The sequence below is a fragment of the Euprymna scolopes genome, chromosome 25 (genome assembly GCF_053919585.1).
Source record: "Euprymna scolopes isolate OS-2025 chromosome 25, ASM5391958v1, whole genome shotgun sequence".
NCBI lineage: Eukaryota > Metazoa > Mollusca > Cephalopoda > Sepiida > Sepiolidae > Euprymna > Euprymna scolopes.
In genome coordinates, this window is record NC_136506.1 from 30,926,667 (window position 1) to 30,949,166 (window position 22,500).

The 22,500-nt window shown below is 29.4% G+C and overlaps 1 protein-coding gene and 1 long non-coding RNA gene across 11 annotated transcripts in view; one reads left to right on the forward strand and one right to left on the reverse strand.

The window, feature by feature from the left end:
- The window catches only part of LOC145247130 (uncharacterized), a 25,061-nt gene extending 13,499 nt beyond the window's left edge, over positions 1–11,562 (reverse strand). The window contains exon 1 of the long non-coding RNA XR_013863211.1: positions 11,370–11,562. This is a non-coding gene — a long non-coding RNA (uncharacterized LOC145247130). The remainder of the gene's footprint in view (positions 1–11,369) is intronic.
- The window catches only part of LOC145247311 (sodium-driven chloride bicarbonate exchanger-like), a 492,947-nt gene that overhangs the window by 379,015 nt on the left and 91,432 nt on the right, over positions 1–22,500 (forward strand). The gene's annotated exons all lie outside the window — the stretch shown is intronic.

The window sequence follows — 22,500 nt, forward strand, 5'->3', positions numbered from 1 at the left end:
AATTTATTATACCATAAATATATTTTTTGTGCCTAAACCTAGATTCCATGAACAGCTGACTACAATTTGATTGTCTTCAAGTCCAATGTAAACAAGTTCTTGATGAACGTCCCCCTAAGTAATCCAATTTACAAAATTTCCACTACTTATGATTACTACGCTATAATGCCATTGACTAATGTATACTCATTAACCCTTATCCTCGAGTGATCTCCGGACCGTGATTAGTGGTGACTCCTTTGTAAAAAAAGAAAAGAAAAAAAAAAAGAAAATAGTACATAAGTATGCGTTTGAAATAATAAAAAAGTTAGCTTCAAATTTAAATACATTTAAGTTTGGAAGTTTTTAATCATTTTACGAAATTCTACTGCAATTATATTTCCTTATAATAAAAATTTGAAGAACAAGTGAAAAATTCCTTTAAAAGTCTTTTTTTTTTTCTTTCTTTTTTTTAATTAAATTTCCAAAAAGTAAAAGACGATTGTTTTGCAAGTTGAAGAAAAGATTGAAAACTCATTCATATTTTCCAACATCCAAAAGTAAACCGTTTAGCGACATCACAAAAAAAAGATGTTAAGCTGGGGGGAGGCGGCATTCCGATATATATATGTATATCCAAATAGGGAATAACTAAGTCTTTTTGTTTTTTTTTTATTTTTCTATTTGGTTGTCACCACTTATTAAGGCGCAAAGGCCACTCAAGGATAAGGGTTAATGAATGTGTAGTAATCGGTAATGGTTTAAATTGGGTAGCATTTGATTATTTAAGGGGACGGCTCAACAAGAACTTGTTTATATTGAATTTACATTACAGTTCCAAGGTATATATATATATATATATATATATATATATATATATATATATATATATATATATATATATATATATATATATATATATATTGTTTTTTGGAGATTGCAAAACAATGTAAGATTTACAATAATTCACATAGCATGTTTCCATGCTGATGAAAATATATGAAAGTTAACAGTTGTTTTAATATGGCAGCGATTAAATATGAACGTGAACAAACGAATATAAACGAAAAATAACTCCAAACTTATCGTTATTTTAAGTTTGGCTCAAAGTTTCTACCAAACAAAACCTGAATTTTTTTTTAAGGCATGAAGCCACCTGATGTAAGGAGTCAAAACTAAATAACATAAAAATAAAAGACGACGGTTCCTGTCAGAATTCCTCCTATATACAAAAAACAAAAATTAAAAAATATATATGATGTACATACCCATGACGGAACGAAAATGCCATATACCAACAATCATGTAAACTGATCAAGTAATTTTATTTTATTTTTAACTAAGAAAATCAAATTTTATGAAAAGGGACTGTTTCATGTCTCAAGCTTGAAGAAACAAGAGCAGATAACTCCTCAATAATTCAAACTCGCAAGATCAGCCTTGTACTGCCTACGATTTTCCATTAATCGTTTAAAAATGATTTTCTTTATAAAAATATAACTACTTGATCAATTTATGTGATTTTTGCTACATGAGCCTTTTGTTATATCACGGGTACAGAGCTCATAAAGATTTTTCTGTATTTTTGTTTTTTAATGCGGGGGGGTAATTCTAGACAACCACCAAAAAGCATATAAAAAATATTGCTTCAATATCAAAAACTGTCCAATGATAAACGTTTGATACATAGATGCCGGCCCAGAAAACACCCCCCTCTCTAAGTTATTTGAAATGTGGAGAGGTTTTCCTATCCTCTTGAAACCACGGTTCATCTCTCACAACACCTATTCGTCTGCTCACATCATCATATTCGATTCAAAATCTATTTTGCATCCTGGCAATGCATATTCAAACAAATCTCCCTTTCTCTCTCAAAAGAAAAATATCTGGGCAAGGATGGTTTATAATGAGTAAAATCTTTGTTTGGATGGATGAACAAGGCATGCAGAAATATGTCGGCAAGTTGAAATGCAAAATGTTCATTTCAACTTGCCAACATATTTCTATTACTTTTGCGCATGCGCAAATTCATTCATAGCTTGAAATGGTTTCATTGTAAATCTTTCTTATCCATTTGCTGAAATGGTAGGGAACGCGGCTGGAGCACTAAATGTTTTGGTTTTGTTTCTAGCTGATGTCACCTAAGTCGTTTTTTTTTATTTTTAACTTTTGAAATCAGTACCATATATATATATATATATATATAATATCTAAACAAGTAGCAGCAGAAACATGCATGCACATATGTAGCCAATAATGATTGTATAGATATATATATACATTTCAGTGATGAGATTAGTTGGATGAAATCCAACAGAGTGCTATATTATTTAAATAATTAAAAATTTTCCAAAAATGGAAAAAATAAGAGAATAATATTTACTTACGGTTGTTTACACAAAATCAAGTGCAATGAATATGATGCCGTCGGTTTCAAGTTAGTGAAGGTTCAAATATCAACGGCTATCTTCACTCATGGTTGAGGAGTTCTCTGTCTGTCTGTCTGTATGTATGTATGTATGTCTCTCTCCCTCTCTCTCTCTCTCTCTCTCTCTCTCTCTCTCTCTCTCTCACACACACACATGTAAAGGTACATCTATAAAAAATCCCCCCACCCCACCGCCGTTTTTTAATGTCTCTGTCTTCTACCCGCTGCCATCATTCAATCTCCTTGGTGCAATTTTCTCAGGTTCCACTCTTATTTTTCTGCTGACACTAATGGCTTCTCGCTTTCTTGAATCTCCAGCTTTTGAACACCTGCCGAATTTGAAATATTATACAAAACTCCATTTAAAAATAATATGATTCGCCTTTCTACATACTACTACTACTACTACTACTACTACTACACGTATATGTACGGCATAATCACATTGACACACCTGTTCTTGTTAGATCAGTAAAGTTTTTTTTTTTTTTTTTTTTACAAGGTGATCACCACTTATCAAGGCCCGGAAGCCACTCAGGGATAAGGGTTATTGCATGTACAGTACGTTAGTGTGGGGATTTAATAAAAATGTCTACTTAAGGGGGCGGTTCATCAGGAATTTGTTAACGTTGGACCTGAAGACATCCAGGTTGTAGTCAGGTGGAAAGCAGGCAGACGGAACAGAGTTCCACAGGCGTGCAGTTCTAAGTTAAGCAACGTTGAGCCTGGTCAGTACCAGATGGGTGATTATTTTGAAATACCAGGCGCTGTGTGTAGGAGTACGTCGACATCTCCCTGCAAAAGCTGTAAAACCCTAATGTTGTCATTTCCCCTGACTGGGAAATATATGCAAGTGGGAATTGCTTGTGAATTTAATATTCCCTTGACACTTTCTCCTTCGTTGGAAGCTGGTTCAACTCGAATAGAGTGAATGCTGCTGGGGTATAAATATATGCTCCGTCGAATATTTGTTTAGTCTGGTGAACGAACATGTGCAGCTCACTCACTCGCAAAAGTAGAGTTAATGACAGAGAGGACCGCTTGCAAATTTTATGCTCCCATGAAACTTCCTCCTTTGGAGGAAGCCGGTTCAACCTGCCTAGGGTTAGTTCCGCTTCGGTACGGATTGATACTGCTACACCATCATGATCATCGTCATCATTGTAGATTCTTTAATTTGGTCAGTATTATGCTGCCATCTTTTATTGTCTCTCCAGATATTCTGGAGTCTCAATCGGAGCAAATCCATCTCGGAGCCGTCGGAAAAGTAAATGCGTATAAATATCAGTATGGTACAACTTTTTTGACAAACTCGATTTTGTTGTTAGCATTGGTTTCCTCGATTCTTTCTAGAACTAAGTACAAAAAGCCAGCGATATTATTGTTCCATCTTTGGATAGGACAGATACTACACTTTGAAAAATCTATTTATTTCAGTAAATTGTACAATCATCAAAATAAATTAAGCACAAGGCCATTCAAAAGTGTGGGGAGGGGGTGTCTATGGACATCCTTGTTGCTTTACCTGATATTTGTCTATCACTTTACTAGCTAGAATCCTCAATCACCATAATACCGTATTTACTCAAGGAGTCGTCCTACTTAAAATTCCCGAGTGTAAATCGATTGTTTTCTCTTTTTTTATTTATTTATTTTTTCTTTTTTTGTTTGTTTTGTTTTTGTTTTTGGTTGTTGTTTTTTTTTTTTTTTATCCTAGCCTGAAGGCCAAGAAAGTATATTTTAGTTCAAATTTCACGTTCATTCGGCAAAATAAAGGTCAAAGGAGATTTGTGTCTGTATTTATAATGATTAGATAGTCTGTATTTTTTTTTTTTTTTAATTTATTCAGAACGGACAGAACTTTCGATAAAACCAAATAAACTTCCAAAAGAAAATGAAATTATTAAATCAAAAACAAAAATACATAAGTAAATGCAAACATATGAATATTGGCAAGTGCTTGTCTGAGCTCCAATCTAGGTGTCCCCCCCTTGCCTGACTTTCATGTAAAGCATTCGTCTAACTGAAACCACTATCAATAATTTCTCACACTCTTTATCTGTGCCTAAACCTAAACGTAGATTCCATGAACAAAGCTTCTTTCTTAGAACTGCACGCATCTCAGCTTCTGACGCACGTCCATGACAAAAGTTGCTTTCTTAGAGTTTCACACCGTCAATATCTGCAACAGTAGGATGAAACTTTCAGGTAATGAAAGGATAAGTTCAGTCATCATAACAATGCAATTTGCAATCCCTTCTTATTTGTCGGACGTAGTAAAAAAAATAGCAGGCATTGTTTTTTCAACACCCTTCGTATATATTTTCCCTAAACAAAGCATATTGCCACTGAGACGTAAGTGACTACTGTGGATTAGGATTCAGATTTATAGGGGTATTCTAAGTGATAGGTTATACACTGCGATATTTGTTCACATTACATTTAAATTTCTGCATTTTAGTACAGGAAACAGAGAGCATGAAGAGAATTCCAAAGACAAGAAGTTCAGGGAAGGAGTAGAAAGCTTTCCTGGCATCTGCACACCTGTATAATGAAGGGGTGGGATTTTTGCCGATTGTCAAGTTGCTCGGGTGTATTTTTCTTGAGGGCACATGTGCAGCAGGTATGTTAGAGCACATTCCATTTAAGTATTTGTAAAACAAGTGCAGGGATGCAGTATTGCGGTGAGGAGACAGAGGTTAGAGTTTAGTGAACAGTGTGTAAAACATATTAGATGAGACGCTCTTTTTTAAAATTTAATTTAAGAGGGAGGTCCATCCGCCTCGATCTGACAACAATATTTCATGCTCTTATTTTAATCACACAAAATAAAACGGTAGATGTATGTGTGTGTCTGTAAATATTTAACCAATAAACTCTTATAAACTACTGATCACATAATACTGAAATAAACAGGAAATAGTAATCATTCACCAAGGATGGTTAATAATGAGTAAAATCTTTGTTTGGATGGATGAACAGTGCATGCAGAAATATGTCGGCAAGTTGAAATGCAAAATGTTCATTTCAACTTGCCAACATATTTCTAATATTTTTGCGCATGAGAAAATTCATTCATAGCTTGAAATGGTTTCATTGTAAATCTTTCTTATCTATTTGTCGATAGCTGAAATGGTAGGGAACGCGGCTGGAGCACTAAATGTTTTAGTTTTGATTCTAGCAGATGGCACCCAAGTCGGTTTTTTTAAACTTTTGAAATCGGTACTCGAGAAGTTCAATTGTGCTCTAAACAGAAACATTCATTTCGAACATGCGACTGTTATATTGAAGAACCTACTGTTGATTTTATATGTCTGGCCTTACTGCTTGTGCGGTGATAATGGCTTGAATTTGAGTTTAAAATGAAAAAGTTAAGTATCATAGTTCAGTTGTGCTTTAAACGGAAACATTCATTTTGAGCGCGCCCCTGTCATATCAAAGAACCTACTGTTGATTTCATATATCAGGCTTACTGGCTTGTGTTGTAATAAAACTTGTCAATTGTACTTGTGATGTTAGGCTGTATAAGGTGTTGACTTTTGTCAAAATCGCCTGTTCCTTCTTTCATCAGATTATTTTGATTATCGATTATCAATACTTATAGAAGACATTCTGATACAAAACCTATCTAAGAATACAGCCAGGCACTTTGTGTGAAATTTCATAAAAAGTGACCCAGCCGTTTTCGAGTCCATAGGAAACGAACTTAAACACACACACAAAGTTTCTTTTATATAATAGTATTAACAGATACGAATTGTTTTGCTAATGTGGAGTTCAGGGCTTGTAGCAAGAATACCCTGAGATGTTTAAATCTTCTTTTTTTTTTAAATACTGATTTTTAAATCTTTAAAAAAAATACTGATGTTTAAATCTTTAAAAAAATATTGATGTTTAAATCTTTTAAAAAAATACTGATTTTTAAATCTTTAAAAAAAATACTGATGTTTAAATCTTTAAAAAAATATTGATGTTTAAATCTTTAAAAAAATACTGATATTTAAATCTTTAAAAAAAATACTGATGTTTAAATCTTTAAAAAAATACTGATATTTAAATCTTTAAAAAAAATACTGATGTTTAAATCTTTTAAAAAATACTGATGTTTAAATCTTTAAAAAAATACTGATGTTTAAATCTTTTAAAAAAATATTGATGTTTAAATCTTTAAAAAAAATACTGATGTTTAAATCTTTAAAAAAATACTGATGTTTAAATCTTTAAAAAAATACTGATGTTTAAATCTTTAAAAAAAATACTGATGTTTAAATCTTTAAAAAAATATTGATGTTTAAATCTTTTAAAAAAATACTGATGTTTAAATCTTTAAAAAAAATACTGATGTTTAAATCTTTAAAAAAATATTGATGTTAAAATCTTTAAAAAAATACTGATATTTAAATCTTTAAAAAAAATACTGATGTTTAAATCTTTAAAAAAATATTGATTTTTAAATCTTTTAAAAAAATATTGATGTTTAAATCTTTAAAAAAATATTGATGTTTAAATCTTTAAAAAAATACTGATATTTAAATCTTTAAAAAAATACTGATATTTAAATCTTTTAAAAAATACTGATATTTAAATCTTTAAAAAAATACTGATATTTAAATCTTTAAAAAAATATTGATATTTAAATCTTTTAAAAAAATATTGATGTTTAAATCTTTAAAAAAATACTGATGTTTAAATCTTTAAAAAAATACTGATGTTTAAATCTTTAAAAAAATATTGATTTTTAAATCTTTAAAAAAATACTGATGTTTAAATCTTTAAAAAAATACTGATATTTAAATCTTTAAAAAAATACTGATGTTTAAATCTTTAAAAAAAATACTGATGTTTAAATCTTTAAAAAAATACTGATGTTTAAATCTTTTAAAAAAATACTGATATTTAAATCTTTAAAAAAATACTGATGTTTAAATCTTTAAAAAAATACTGATATTTAAATCTTTAAAAAAATACTGATGTTTAAATCTTTAAAAAAATACTGATGTTTAAATCTTTAAAAAAAATACTGATGTTTAAATCTTTAAAAAAATATTGATGTTTAAATCTTTTAAAAAAATACTGATATTTAAATCTTTAAAAAAATATTGATTTTTAAATCTTTTAAAAAAATACTGATATTTAAATCTTTAAAAAAATACTGATATTTAAATCTTTAAAAAAATACTGATGTTTAAATCTTTAAAAAAAATACTGATGTTTAAATCTTTAAAAAAATATTGATGTTTAAATCTTTTAAAAAAATACTGATATTTAAATCTTTAAAAAAATATTGATGTTTAAATCTTTTAAAAAAATACTGATATTTAAATCTTTAAAAAAATACTGATATTTAAATCTTTAAAAAAATACTGATATTTAAATCTTTAAAAAAAATACTGATGTTTAAATCTTTTAAAAAAATACTGATATTTAAATCTTTAAAAAAATACTGATGTTTAAATCTTTAAAAAAATATTGATGTTTAAATCTTTTAAAAAAATACTGATGTTTAAATCTTTAAAAAAAATACTGATGTTTAAATCTTTAAAAAAATATTGATGTTTAAATCTTTAAAAAAATACTGATATTTAAATCTTTTAAAAAAATACTGATATTTAAATCTTTAAAAAAAATACTGATATTTAAATCTTTTAAAAATACTGATGTTTAAATCTTTAAAAAAATATTGATGTTTAAATCTTTTAAAAAAATACTGATATTTAAATCTTTTAAATATACTGATGTTTAAATCTTTTAAAAAAATACTGAGTTTTAAATCTTTAAAAAAATACTGATGTTTAAATCTTTAAAAAAATACTGATATTTAAATCTTTAAAAAAAATACTGATATTTAAATCTTTTAAAAAAATACTGATATTTAAATCTTTAAAAAAATACTGATGTTTAAATCTTTAAAAAAATACTGATGTTTAAATCTTTTAAAAAAATACTGATGTTTAAATCTTTAAAAAAATACTGATGTTTAAATCTTTTAAAAAAATACTGATATTTAAATCTTTAAAAAAATACTGATGTTTAAATCTTTAAAAAAATACTGATATTTAAATCTTTAAAAAAATACTGATGTTTAAATCTTTAAAAAAAATACTGATATTTAAATCTTTAAAAAAATACTGATGTTTAAATCTTTAAAAAAATACTGATATTTAAATCTTTAAAAAAATACTGATGTTTAAATCTTTAAAAAAAATACTGATATTTAAATCTTTAAAAAAATACTGATGTTTAAATCTTTAAAAAAATACTGATGTTTAAATCTTTAAAAAAATACTGATATTTAAATCTTTAAAAAAATACTGATGTTTAAATCTTTAAAAAAAATACTGATATTTAAATCTTTAAAAAAATACTGATGTTTAAATCTTTTAAAAATACTGATGTTTAAATCTTTTAAAAAAATACTGATATTTAAATCTTTAAAAAAAATACTGATGTTTAAATCTTTAAAAAAATACTGATATTTAAATCTTTAAAAAAATACTGATGTTTAAATCTTTAAAAAAAATACTGATATTTAAATCTTTAAAAAAATACTGATGTTTAAATCTTTTAAAAATACTGATGTTTAAATCTTTTAAAAATACTGATGTTTAAATCTTTTAAAAATACTGATGTTTAAATCTTTTAAAAATACTGATATTTAAATCTTTTAAAAATACTGATGTTTAAATCTTTTAAAAATACTGATGTTTAAATCTTTTAAAAATACTGATGTTTAAATCTTAAAAAAAAATACTGATTTTTAAATCTTTGAAAAAATAAATAAAATCACAGAATTAATTAATTTGAAATTTAAATTTATATTGGAAAAGCTTCGTATTTTAATTATTCACTTTGCTAAAGTGAAAAAAAATGACACAAAAAAATAGCCATTTAAAAAATCACTCCGAGAAAAAAAAAAAAAAAATCAAATTGAGTCTAGAAAAAACAAGTGTTATGTCACAAGAATGCAAGGTATTATTGATGCCTTGCACCCTAGGTCTATTTCTCGCCATCCCTTCTAAAAAATAAGTTGTTTTTTTTTATATTCTTATTAACCCCAAACAAGGCATATTGCCGCTTGGACGTAAAGGACTGCTATGTAATACCATACCTACAGGGGCATTTTGAGCAGCAAGTTGAGCAGTGAGATGCCTGCTTGCACTACACTTAAATTTATGCATGTTAGTGAAGTCAAGGAAGCAGGAAACAGAGGGGGAATTCCAAAGTTTTAGCAGTTTAAGGGGAAAAATTATTAGCGATTCCAGAAAAATGAGGGCAACAGTGTCTAAATAATCCATATTATCAATCCTCATCTCAAAAATTCAGAAAGTTAATATCAAGTATTATTGTTTATTTGTGCAACTACACACACAAAAAAAAAAAAAAGAAATATTTTACAACCGTAAATTGTAATATTGAAGAATAAAGAAAAAAAAATATCTATCAATTAGTGTTGAGACGATTAATTGAAATCGGGAATCGAAAAAATCGGAACTTTTAGGTATATCAGAACCGGAGAAATATTTGCCCATTTTCCGATTTCAAAAACGAAAAAACGATTCTTTTCATTGTCTTTTTTATTTGATTTTGTTTGAAAGCAAAATCTTCCACTGCTGCTAGTAAGGATAAAATAATAAATATTTATTGATTTGAAGCAACCAGTGAAACTTAAATCTATAGATTATTCCCCACAAGTGTATTTTTATGCTTTAGAAAATATTTGCATATTCAACATGTGTTTTTATGGTAATCGGGGGGAAAAAATAACAATTTTGTAGATATTTAGAGATTTATAAAGAATCAGAATCGGTAATTTTATCGGAATCAGGAATTTAGTACGGAATCGGTAATTATTTCAGAATTGGGGAAAAATATTGGAATTGTTCCATCACTAGTATTAATGTAAGTTTGTTTTGTTTTTTTTACACGTATGTGCATCCATAACAACAGTTTTTAGATAAAGCAAACTTGTATGAATCAGCACAGTAAAAGTGTTTTGACCTCAAATTATTCTATTGCTGTCTTCGGTTTCTCTGATTTTTTTTCTAGGATCAGGTACTCACAGAAAGGGTAGCATTTGAGGGTTATCAGTAGTCATAGTAAAAATGGTGTTATGGAACCGGCAAGATTTGAACTCAATCACGTGCAATCACGTCACCAGTCCACACTATTATCGATTTCACAACAGCCATCTTTTGTGTAGATATAATGTCATTAAATAAACGGTTGAGTGAGTCTGAGGAGATGAAAACACACAAAGAAAGCCATAAGTGTTATTTTTTTACTTTGTGGTTTTGTTTATTGCCAGTCCCGTGAACTAAATTAGCCGTTTATTTAAGAGTATAATCTAGAATCAGTTACTCACATGCACGACTAAGTCGAGATTGCCAACATCAATGGTAAAAGTGATGCTATGAAATTAAGCAGGATTTAAATTGATCCAACTGTCATTGTTATCCACTTCACCATGGCTAGCTCCCATTGTGCAGATATCATGACCCCATTTAGTCTTGAAAGACAATGGATACGTCCTGCACACGTAATTTTGAAGCAAGGTGTGTGCAATCACCAAGCACAGCTCCCCTGAATCAGCACTGCTTGAATCTAGTGGTAAGAAGTTCACGATGATTGGAAACACTGCTGTGGTAAGCAGAGAGCAAATAAGGTACTTGGTATTCCGAAATAGTCACCCATATTAGTACTGGCCAGGTTAAACGTCACTTAACTTCATTGATCTAATGGGAACGGGTGTGTCAACATGATTATGTCGTATGTGTAGGTAATGTATGTGTAGGTAATGCCATTAAATAAACGGTTAATTCGATCTATCGGGGTTGAAAATACACAAAGAAAATCCCACAAGTGTTATTTGTTAATTTACGATTTTCTTTGTTTATTCCCAGCCTCGTGGACTAATTTAACCATTTATTTCATGGTAGTATTCTTTCTAGAATCAGGTACTTACAAGAGAGGTCACTTGAAGGTTGCCAGCATCCATAATGAAAGTGGACAAGGTATGAACTTGGCACACCCACGAGGTCGTCAATCTGCGTTGTTATGTATTTCACCATCATCAACTCTGAGTTAAAACTTGTTGATGAGAAAGATATTAAATTACATCGTTATCGTTAATTTGATTTGGTAGGTGACTCGTCACTGCTAAGTACCGTCTTATATATATATATATATATATATATATATATATATATATATATATATATATATATATATATATATATGCATATGTTTGTTGTATTTGGTAGGTAACTCGTCACAGCTAAATACCGTTATATATATATATATATATATATATATATATATATATATATACACACGTTTGCTTGTGTGTGTATATATATATGTATGCACAAACATATACGCGTATGTTTATGTATACATATATATATTCACACAAACATGTTTATTATATATATATATATATATATATATATATATATATATATATATATATATATATATATATATGCATATGTTTGTGTATGTAATTTTTTTTTTCTTTTTATTCACAAAACCTGTTTGAAAAGATAGATAATGACTTATCTACACTCTTTGCCGTTCCACTAATCCCTCGCCGACCATTATTGCAACTCGCATAACTCATTACGGTACGCAGCAAGGTTAACATGTTCCAGCCGTATCATTATGCTATTCTGCTTATACAGGTAATCCGTTACTGTAGTACTTTACTCTAATTGGCCAGGTCAAAAGTTAGTAGCGATACCCGATGCGGGATGCAGCATTTCGATGAATGAATAAATCCAAGGTCGTCTGCAAATTGCCTGTTTGGCCATCTCGTATCATCAATGATGCTACGAAGCAGCGTTGATGTATTGCGAATGTTCGGCATCACTTGCAGGTGATAAAAAGAGAAAAAAAAGATGGGGCGACCCGAGGAAATATACTTGCCCCCCAAAGGCTGGAACTCAGCGAGAAGGTGGTCAGGTTAGCTAACGTACCCCCCACGTTGTTATTTGTCCCCCCCCTCACCTTCACTTATTGCACATGCTATGATTTCATGTGCACATCGACAAAGCTTTGCTTGCGTCTTTTCTTTAGTTTCTTCTTTTTTTTTTCTTTTCCAGAAAGTTTGACAAAGTATTTGTTGGAATTTTTTTTTTTTTTTCGTTTTTTCTTTTCGTCTGTTTTTATGGATTAAAGATTTTTTAAACGGATTTATACCATTATTTATTTATTTATTTATTTATTTATTTTACTCAGTTAAAGTGTGATTGGATTTATTTGAAAGAAACAATAATAATCTAAATTTAATCCAATCCATCTGAATCAAAAGAAAACTATTATTGCGCGTGAAAATTAAAAATAAGTAAAAACAAACAAACAAACAAACAAATACTTGCTGACAGTGTTTAAAAAAAAAAAAAATCAACATTTTAGAATAAATACTGTTTTTTTTTTTTTAATGTTTGAAAAAAAAAATTTATTTTTATTTTTAAAAATTTTTTAATCAATCATTTTCAATAAGAAAACTATACAAGTATTGGGTTTGTTTTACAATCCACAAAGGCACGAAAAAGTTGTTAAAAAAAAACAATATATAACAAATAAATGTTATCGAAGGTAAGATAAGTTATTTTTCTACCTAACTGAATAAGTTTTTTAGTGTTTTTATTTAATGTAAAATGTTTATTCGATTCGAAAAAATAAGTAGTATTGAACGCTGCCGGAGAACAAGAAAAAATGGTGGGAGTGGGGGGGTTCTTTACAATCTTGGAAGTCTCGGTAATCACTTCAAAATAAGAAATAAATTAAAATGCTGGTAGAAATCGACCTGATATCCCGGTAACATTTATTGGATCGGTTTCTACCGCCATTTTGATTTATTTCTTATTTTGAAGTGACTGTCGAGACTTCAAAGATGTAAAGAGACAGCACGGCCATTTTTTCTTATTCTCCGGCAGCGTTCAACATTGTTTGTTTTCCGAATCAAATAAACTTTTGACATTAAATAAAAACACTAAAAACTTATTCAGTTCTGTATAAAAGTAACTTATCTTGCCTTTGATAATTATTATTATCATTGACAAATTTTTCTTACCTCTGTGGATTGTAAAACAAACTCCAAGTGTCAGTAGTAGCAGGTACTTACCTGTAAAGTAATCTTCTGCCCAGTTGCCTTAATGTTTAAATAAAGCAGATTTAATAAAAACTTTTTTTTTTTAAATCCGGATGAAGAAAAAATTAATTCTTAAATATACAGGTAATAAATAAAATTTTACAGATGGTTTAAACAAAAGAAAATCTCAAATTTATCATTTTACAAATTTTTAAGCATGCTTTTAAAAAATTGTAATTTTTTTTTTTTTTAATTAAATAGTTTACTAGAATTTTCTGTCCTCTAATCCTCATATTCCATGAGCGATGTTTCTGACAAAGGGGAAAATAATTATTGGAATCTATTCATCTAACACTAATCATTAGCTATTATTTGACTTTGAAGTAGTATTTTTAGCTCCTTACGTCAAGTGGTTTCATACCTAGTCCAGAGCGATTTTCATAAAATAATATTTCGAAGATACGTAGTAAATTAAAATGTTCATCAAGTGGTTTTATGAGAAATATTACTTTTCATTTAATCCAGGTTAAGAGAAAATTATTATGACGTATGCAAATATAAATAAAAATAAATACTTTATCAATAGTTTGTAATTTTTATAATTTTGTAATTTTGTAAGGATTTTTTGTTTTTTGTTTTTGTTTTTTAAAAAAAGGGCATCATTCAAAACATTCTGAATTAAAAAATTTTTGTCTCTTGAAAATTAAATATTTTTCTAAAATATTCTGAGAAATCTTTTAACAATAATCAATAACTTACAAAAGAGTGGATTTCTGAAAATCGTTGTTTCTATCTCAGAATGACATCTGATAAATCAATAAATCAAAAAAAAATGACAATTTTCTGATCACTAAAAACTTGGAACGCTCAACCATAAATGCTTCTCATCAAACAAACAGCACCTTGTTTTGCTTCCAATCTCGCCATCGTTATTCACCATAGAGTATTTGTGTAGTTTACGAACCGTGCTGAAATAATAACATTATTATTTAGAAAGCCATTCTTAACATGGGGAAGGTGTGACTTTCACATAACAGTTTAATAAACAAAAGATACCGTAAAAATCGAATTTAACTTGAAAATCCTATCTAAAAAAAAAAAATTAGCATGGTTCATAAACTGCACAAGTATACTTTTTTTGACATACATCATTATTTTAGTTTCCTGACGTGCTCATATTTATCTTGTCACAACGCTAGCATCCCTACAAATACTCATAACAATCTTTGATTATTTAAACTTCTCATTTTGATTGTTTGGTTTCACAATGTTTCGGCTGATGTAATCTCCAAACTTCTACAGGCACTTCTGTTCGATCTTGGGAACTTGTTTGTCCAACGGAATTTGTTCTCATTCTGTCAGTCATGGACCCATATTACAACGGATAATAGCATTGAATAGCAATAAGTTCTGAGTAACAGTCTTTTGATGATTCAAACCCTTCTCTCTCTGTCTCTCTCTCTCTCTCTCTCTCTCTCTCTATATATATATATATATATATATATATATATATATATATATATATATATATATATATATATAATATGTGTGTGCATACATATATAATGTTTTTTTATTTTTTTTAGAAGAAATGATTTACTGAAATTTTATTATATCCTGGACCGATGTAATGTAAAATATTCCCCTGTAAAAAATACTCCTTTTTTTATCTATAAGAGAGAAAAGTTATTTTTAAGATCGGATTTTTTTTTGATTTTTGATACTTATCGGATGAATTTCTGTAAAAAAAAAAAAAAAAAAAAAAAAAAAAAAAAAAGATATTTAAGAACACTGCCAGACATATAAGTTAGCTTTGTGTGAAATTTGCAAAAGATAGGCTCATCCGTCTTAAAACTTATGAGGAAGGAACTCACGCACACAAAGTGATAGAGATTCTTAGATATAAGTATTGAACCTGATTAACGATCAGTTCTAAATGACAGTCTCCCGGAAGTTGAAAGAAAATAGGAGTGGGAACAATCAAAATACTGCAACTTATCAATCCTCATCTGAAGATCTGACGTGCTTTTAGTAATAAAAAAACCCCTAAGTTCTAAACTACATTTTTTTGGTGCGTTAAGATGAATCTTCAGTGATGCACCGTTTTCATTGCCGATTTTTGACACTTTTGTATCATATCGACTGCAGCAGCTACTCTTTGAGACCAGATGATCCAAGTCACCACCTTCACCTTTTTATATCACAATAAAATCATAATTTAGTGAATAAAGATTTGATTCTGAATATAAAAACACTCGTCAGTTTTGTCCGATGAGAATGCTTCATCTAATCCCCTCCCCACTATATATTAAAAAAATATAATTACCTTTAATTATATCCCGTATTATTTGAATTATTCAGACAGTTATTCTTATCTTAGATTATATTCTTGCAAGGTTTCGACCGATGTAACATCTGACCCTTTTTTCAGGCTCATCTTGTCAAACTCGGAAATTTGTCAAGAATTTTTATCTCCTTGTACCGACAGTGACCTTGATCTTTCTCCACTTCATACAATGGGTGTGGCCCCATATGAGAAGAGTTGTCTTCTGAATCTAGACCTTTTCTAAACAATTAGTTGATGTCACATAATACTCTACAAGATTACAATTCCAACCATTCAGAGTACAATATATATGTAGTCATCCACATACAGTACTGTTTCGTTTTATCACAACTCATCAGTGCAGCTAGACTAGCACCTTTCCTGAGCCAAGGATTGAACCTAAAACCATCGTGTTGATAGTCAGTAGTTCTACCCATCGACCAATGGGAGCAGCGCCTGTCAATGACCTCAACAAATGTCCATTTCAAACAGACATTCGTCCACCACTTTTATAGTGCTCAAGCCGCTTGTCTTTTTTATTTACAAACAAAGAGCGAGCCTTGCATTTACAGTCAATGAAGTAGCGGGTGAGATTATTTATGACAGTGCTCTACCCAAAGAGAGAAGCTTAAAATAGTCTGTCAAGACTGGAGGAAGCTATTTATATATATTAATATATATATATATATATATATATATATATATATATATAGAGCTTCCTTCAGGCTTGACAGACTATAGATACCCACTATAAGAGTGTCTGCGCGTGTGAGTTTTGTGGTAAGAGTTGCACAATTTACAACCACCTTTTCTTAGTCAGTGTTGTTGAATCCCAGTGTCAAGTGAAGGTTCAGAACGGCTGGAAACAATACCAAGATAAGCGAAGAGCACATACAGCACCTAGAATTCTCAAATGGTCACCCATCTTGTACTAGCCAGATTCAAGGTTGCTTAACTTTGGTGATCAACGTGATTATGCTGTATGTGTGTGTGTGTATATATATATGTATATATATATATATATATATATATATATATATATATATATATATATATATATATATATATATATATATATATAGACACTCTATTTCAGAGACTCTAACCAAGAGATCATTTTAGGATTCCTTTAGGTGCAATTGTTTGTATCTCTCTTGCACTTGGTTTACTGGATATATTTGACAGGTAGTTTTCGAAATTCGTTTTTATGAGCTCAATGGCTTTTATGATTATTGAAATGATGATCTTCCTAAGATTCTGGTTTCTTTTCATGTTGTAAATGAGATCTTGGTACTTTGTTATCTTTTCCCTATCAGTTATGTTTAAGCCATCATCATTAGAGACACTGATCAACTAGGTTCTCTACTTCCCTCTCGTTTCATATTTTTTGTAGGTATGTAGCTGTAGGGATTGGATATAATCGATAGTGTATGACTTATTTCCAATAGTTTTGAGTCAGATACTTATAAAAGGGACTATATGAAGATTACCAACATCCATGATGAAATTTGTGCTATGGAAACGACAGGATTTGAACTTGACACTCTAGATTGTCAGTCCATATCAGTATCTACTTCATAATTGGCACTTCACATAATAGTTCCCCAACCTATCATAAAACGCTTTCTTTGTTTTTTTGATTACATTTTCTTTTAAAACTGACCATAACTTAAGATGAGTCAGAAGCTCTACATCAAGATAAAAGAGAGGGCACCACTTTTTCTCCTAGATTGCTCAACTTTGCTCTTCACTTCAGTATGGAAAGTGTTTAGTAAGATGGAATCAAGTATTCAATTTTTGAGTCTTTGGTATGACTCGACTGGGGTTTGAACTTAAGTCGTCCGGCTCAATAATAAACACTCTTTTATGCATAGCTTTCCAGTTGTGTTTCTATGCATATAAGTGTTTATCTAACTCTGTTTTTATGCATATAAGTGTTTATCTAATTCTGATTCTATGCATATAAGTGTTTATCTAATTCTGTTTTTATGCATACAAGTGTTTATCTAATTCTGTTTTATGCATACAAGTGTTTATCTAATTCTGTTTCTATGCATACAAGTGTTTATCTAATTCTGTTTTTATGCATATAAGTGTTTATCTAATTCTGATTTTATGCATATAAGTGTTTATCTAATTCTGATTCTATGCATATAAGTGTTTATCTAATTCTGTTTTTATGCATACAAGTGTTTATCTAATTCTGTTTTATGCATACAAGTGTTTATCTAATTCTGTTTCTATGCATATAAGTGTTTATCTAATTCTGTTTTTATGCATACAAGTGTTTATCTAATTCTGTTTTTATGCATATAAGTGTTTATCTAATTCTGTTTTTATGCATACAAGTGTTTATCTAATTCTGTTTTTATGCATACAAGTGTTTATCTAATTCTGTTTCTATGCATATAAGTGTTTATCTAATTCTGATTCTATGCATACAAGTGTTTATCTAATTCTGTTTTTATGCATACAAGTGTTTATCTAATTCTGATTTTATGCATATAAGTGTTTATCTAATTCTGATTCTATGCATATAAGTGTTTATCTAATTCTGATTCTATGCATATAAGTGTTTATCTAATTCTGTTTTTATGCATATAAGTGTTTATCTAATTCTGATTCTATGCATATAAGTGTTTATCTAATTCTGTTTCTATGCATATAAGTGTTTATCTAATTCTGTTTCTATGCATATAAGTATTTATCTAATTCTGTTTTTATGCATACAAGTGTTTATCTAATTCTGTTTTTATGCATACAAGTGTTTATCTAATTCTGTTTCTATGCATATAAGTGTTTATCTAATTCTGATTCTATGCATATAAGTGTTTATCTAATTCTGTTTCTATGCATATAAGTGTTTATCTAATTCTGATTTTATGCATATAAGTGTTTATCTAATTCTGATTCTATGCATATAAGTGTTTATCTAATTCTGTTTTTATGCATATAAGTGTTTATCTAATTCTGTTTCTATGCATATAAGGGTTTATCTAATTCTGATTCTATGCGTATAAGTGTTTATCTAATTCTGTTTTTATGCATACAAGTGTTTATCTAACTCTGTTTTTATGCATATAAGTGTTTATCTAATTCTGTTTCTATGCATATAAGTGTTTATCTAATTCTGTTTCTATGCATACAAGTGTTTATCTAATTCTGTTTTTATGCATATAAGTGTTTATCTAATTCTGTTTTTATGCATACAAGTGTTTATCTAATTCTGTTTTTATGCATACAAGTGTTTATCTAATTCTGTTTTTATGCATATAAGTGTTTATCTAATTCTGTTTTTATGCATACAAGTGTTTATCTAATTCTGTTTTTATGCATACAAGTGTTTATCTAATTCTGTTTTTATGCATACAAGTGTTTATCTAATTCTGTTTTTATGCATATAAGTGTTTATCTAATTCTGTTTTTATGCATACAAGTGTTTATCTAATTCTGTTTTTATGCGTATAAGTGTTTATCTAATTCTGATTCTATGCGTATAAGTGTTTATCTAATTCTGATTCTATGCGTATAAGTGTTTATCTAATTCTGATTCTATGCGTATAAGTGTTTATCTAATTCTGTTTCTATGCGTATAAGTGTTTATCTAATTCTGTTTCTATGCGTATAAGTGTTTATCTAATTCTGATTCTATGCGTATAAGTGTTTATCTAATTCTGATTCTATGCGTATAAGTGTTTATCTAATTCTGTTTCTATGCGTATAAGTGTTTATCTAATTCTGTTTTTATGCATATAAGTGTTTATCTAATTCTGTTTCTATGCGTATAAGTGTTTATCTAATTCTGATTCTATGCGTATAAGTGTTTATCTAATTCTGATTCTATGCATATAAGTATTTATCTAATTCTTTTTTTATGCATATAAGTGTTTATCTAATTCTGATTCTATGCGTATAAGTGTTTATCTAATTCTGTTTCTATGCATACAAGTGTTTATCTAATTCTATTTTTATGCATACAAGTGTTTATCTCATCCTGTTTCTATGCGTATAAGTGTCCACCTAATCCTTTTTTCTATGCATATAAGTGTCTATCTGCTTTCGTATTTCAGCATTATCCTTTCTATCTCATTTTGTTTGTATGCATGTACCTATCTGCCTGGCTATCTATTAATATTATTCTCTTTTTCTCTGTCCACATGCGGACATCAATAACATCAATTACTGATCTTGATGCTAACCTTTCCTCATTTGGTACAATAGAAGATGTAATGTGAGAGAAGGTTTGTCTCCAGGGGCTTCAAGCTCTGAATCCATTTATTTATATTTCATTATATTTATCCGTCCATCTATCTTCCTACTCATCCATCTCCGTTGTGCCTTTTACCTATCTATACGACATGCACTGATAGTGACCTTGACCTTTCACCCATTTCGTATAATGGGTATAGCACCATCTGAAAAGAGCTGTCTCCTGAATGTAGACCTCTTCTCGATAATTGGTTAATGTCACAGAATGCTTCACAAGATTACTATCCCAATCATTCAGTGCATGTTACACGATATGTATTAATATTAGCAGGGTGACGCGACGTTGCCCGGGATCGAATAATGTTTCAGATTTCCATATTTTTATTATCATCAAAATCAACAAAATAACCCATTTTTCAATCAAATCGATTGATTGCCTGCTTTAATCGGAGACTCATCGCGATGCACCTGGAGGAAGCTTCACATGCCTCTCACAATATATTGTAGTTTATATTGCACTGTAGAGAACTTACTGTTGATTTTATAAAATTATTTTTGTATATAACGGCTTGCATTAAAGTTTAAGTCTAGTATCATGCTTCGATTGTTCTCTAAATAGAAACATTCATTTTGAACACACCTTTGCCATATCAAAGAACCTACTGTTGATTTTATATGCCTGCGCTTATTGCTTGTGCGGTGGTAATGGCTTGAATTTAAGTTTAAAATGAAAAAGTCAAGTATCATTGTAAAATTGTGCTTTAAACAGGAACATTCATATCGAAGGTACCCTTGTCATATCAGAGTACTTACTGTTGATTTTATATGTTGGGTCTTTCTGCTTGTGTCGTAATAAAACTTCTCAAATACACTTGTGAAGTTTGGCTGTATAAGGTGTTAACTTTGGTCAAAATCGCCTGTTCTTTCTTTCATCAGATTATTTTGATACCTATTAAAAACATTCCGACACAAAACCGCCAGGCACATTAAGTACCTTTGTGCAAAATTTCATAAAAATCGACCCAGCCGTTGTCGAGTCTATAGGGAACGAACTCTCAGACACACAAAGTTCCTTTTATATAATAGTAGAGATAGGGATATGTATCTACCTATATATTTAAAAGTGACCTTGTCTATCTGTGTGCAGAACTGTCTCTACCAAACTACTCTGTCAATTTTTGCTCTACAGACATGAAACTTGATATATAGGTGATTCGGATCTGTGAAACAAATTCGATTTCGCTTTTAGCTGGTAAAAATAGCTGCTAAGTGGTAAAAATTGAGTAAATGTGTTCCTTGTATGCATGTGCAAATATACATTTATACTGTTAACAACATCATTTTAAAAGTATTTATATGCATATGGACTTAGCTTAGATGATAACGAATAATGGTGGAAAGCTATATGTTTTTGTTTCGATTCTGTCTGATGGTACCTAAGTCATATTTTTTTTTTAATTTAAAAAAAAAATTTTTTTCAACCACTACTGTATATATTGGGTACAATATAATAATCAATAGATAATTGGCTCTATGATAATAAATATAAAATATGCATAAATTAAAATATCATAGTTGAGCATATTTTATGACTGAGCAATGCCGAGTAATCTGTTAGTGTGTATATATATATATATATATATATATATATATATATATATATATATATATATATATATATATATAATTATTTTTTACTATAATGATTAAATACCTACAGACACTAGTGTTTCATCCTTTCGGGAATCTTCAGTGCAGAGTGTCACGATTACTACCAGTCGAACGATTCGAACCCCCGCATCACGAGACATCTCTGGCTCGATTAGCGGAGACATAATCCATTCGGCTACCATTAACCGCTTGAAATAACGTTGAATTTTAAACATCTTAATTTTAAGTGTTCATTTACATCAGTCAGACAGTGATCTAATCGTTATACGATGATCTACGCATAAGAGCTAAATTGACCGACTTTTAATTCAACTGAAAGTGCTCAACGATAAGAAACGAATTTCTTAAAGGGGCTGTCATAATTATTTTTTACTATAATAATTAAATACCTACAGAATTTCCCCAAACCTCTGGTTTTGATGGAGGGGAGATTAAAATTTGCTGCTATCGTTTCAAATGATCTGAAATAACAGCAATGGGAGACTTAATTCCAAATATTTCTCATATGTTATATCTCCCTTCTTTTGGAAATAGGGTACGTTATGAATGTCTCCAGTATCAATCCTTATACACTGTGAAATTTACTTTATGTATGATAACCAATGAGCCTTCATTTTTTAAATTCTGATCAATAGTCGCTGAGATTTTGAACTTATAAAATTGCTAAAAAAAGGTGGTATCTCTCTCTCTCTCTCTCTCTCTCTCTCTCTCTATATATATATATATATATATATATATATATATATATATATAATGTGTGTGTGTGGATATATCTATACTGGTAGCCAAATTGAA